The following is a 2,500-nucleotide window of genomic DNA, read 5'->3' as shown; positions in this document are numbered from 1 at the left end:
TGTGTGTGTGTGTGTGTGTGTGTGTGTGTGTGTGTGTGTGTGTGTGTGTGTGTGTGTGTGTGTGTGTGTGTGTGTGTGTGTGTGTGTACGCTGGGGCAGGGCTGGTGTGTGTGTGTGTGTGTGTGTGTGTGTGTGTGTGTGTGTGTGTGTGTGTGTGTGTGTGTGTGTGTACGCTGGGGCAGGGCTGGTGTGTGTGTGTGTGTGTGTGTGTGTGTGTGTGTGTGTGTGTGTGTGTGTGTGTGTGTGTGTACGCTGGGGCAGGGCTGGTGTGTGTGTGTGTGTGTGTGTGTGTGTGTGTGTGTGTGTGTGTACGCTGGGGCAGGGCTGGTGGAAACGCGTCCCTCCTGTGGGCATGGAGAGACGGGGGCGGTGGCACACAGTGGGCATTGCATGCGGTCTGAAAGGCCACACATTGGCACAGGGCCAGCTGGGCACAGAGCACACCACCCATCTGTGCACCGCAACATGGCTGAACTCCTGCCAGACTCGCCAGTAACTAGAACTTATATATTAGGATTTTATTTTATTTTATTTTCTGTCAATGTTATGTTTGATAAATATGTGAATGCCTTTTTAAAGTTGTTTAGCCATTTTCACTCTGGCAGGGGGACTGCCAATGGAAAGTAGCCTTTTGGCTATAATTGGGTGCATTTACATTTGAATGTTTATTAATGCACACTGTCCCTCTTCATCAAATAAACAAACTGAACTGAACTGAACTATAGGAGATCATGCATGCCAATATCTTCTAGAGCATATCTAGAGACAGCAGCTACTGCCAAAATGAGTAACAGTTGTTCTTGGTTTGTTTGAAATTAGGCTAAAATAATAATTGTCTTTAAGAAACAGTTGATTGTAGGTTGAAAAAGCTGTTTGGGCTGAAGGAGTGTGTGAGTGTCAAGCTACTTCACGAAAGCCCCACCTGCCTAGTCTGGAAAGACAGCTCCAATGCTCCTGCCCTGTTCTGTCTTCTACTCGTGCTTTTGGTCTAACGCAACTCTGCACCACAGAACTCCCTCACACACTCACTAGTGGCACTCTTGATATGCTGATCGCATATACCTCAATAGCAGATATGAATAAGGTGTGCTGAGAGCAGAGGGAGATAGGGACACCCAGGAGGCAGGATTGAGAGCCCTTGCATCAGTGTACTATAATGTTGAACTCCTGTCTGTCTCTGTAGCAGGATTGAGAGCCCCTGCATCAGTGTAATATAATGTTGAAGTCCTGTCTATGAAGCGGGATTGAGAGCCCCTGCATCAGTATACTATAATGTTGAACTCCTGTCTATGAAGCAGGATTGAGAGCCCCTGCATCAGTGTACTATAATGTTGAACTCCTGTCTCTGAAGCTGTGTAATATACTTTATAAGAGAGGAAATAGTTTTGGGGGAGATGGCTTGAGGATCTTACAAGAAATTCACGTACAGTTAAAACCTTCATTTCACATCTGCAGCTGTCATGTCTCAGTTTTTTTCTTACTGTTCATAGAGAAAACAGCAAAAAATACATTATCTTTTTTTTTAAGATGGCAGTCTCATAACCGAATCATACATAAAGCATGAAGTGTTTATTAGTGCTGGCTGATTCAAATAGCTCCCAATCACAACATTACACCTATAAAAGAAACAAACTCTGCGATTGTGTCATATCCCAATTTGTACAATTCTTCTTTTTTGAAAATCCTTTTTTCCGGCCAATAATAGCATTTGGTTTCTTCGTTCAGTAGAGAAAGGTCACAAATATGCTGGAACTGTCCGGAAGCCCTTCGCGGGGGAGCGTGTGCAGGTGAGGGAACGGAAGCAGTCCGTCGGCGTCCAGGCCGGTGCTCACCGTGTAGGCCCTGAGCTTGAGGTCCCCCGCCAGCACGGAGGTGTTGATGACGGCGATGCGAGCCTCCTCGTGGTGCGGCGCGCCCAGCTCCCGTCCCAGGAACAGGTCCTGGTTCGACCCGGTCCGACAGGCGGGCGGCCACACGGTCAGCCTCTCCAGCCTCTGCACCACAAAGTGCTCAGGAGACGCCAGCTTGGCGGTGGCGGCGGCGGTGGCACCAGCAGAGACGCCGGAGGAGGAGGCAGCAACGCCGCTCGGCGCCACCGAGAGGCCGCAGCACCTCACCAGCGACAGGTGGCGCACTTCCGCGTTGTGCAGCAAGAGGGCGACGTGGGGCGGCGAGGAGTACCAGACGGTGAAGCGGCGGCGCTGCACCAGGCTGGTTCCCTCGGCCCGCTGCAGCCAGGAGAGCGGGTGGTCCTTGCAGCTGCACTCGCTGGAGTCGAACTCGCTGCAGGGGGGCAGCTCACGGAGGCACAGGCAGATGTACAGGCTGCGGTCCGTCACGTACGCCACGTGGAACTCGCCGTCGAACGGTACCGGGGCGACGGTCAACCAGAGCAGGCAGGAGAGGACCGCTTGCTCACACACACCCAGGAGACTCATGGTGGCCCCCGGGGGCTGGCCTCAGATTGGAGGTGCTGAGACAAACTGCTTGCAGGCTTATA

This window comes from Sprattus sprattus (genome assembly GCF_963457725.1).
Source record: "Sprattus sprattus genome assembly, chromosome: 12".
Lineage (NCBI taxonomy): Eukaryota > Metazoa > Chordata > Actinopteri > Clupeiformes > Clupeidae > Sprattus > Sprattus sprattus.
This window is presented reverse-complemented; position numbering follows the sequence as displayed.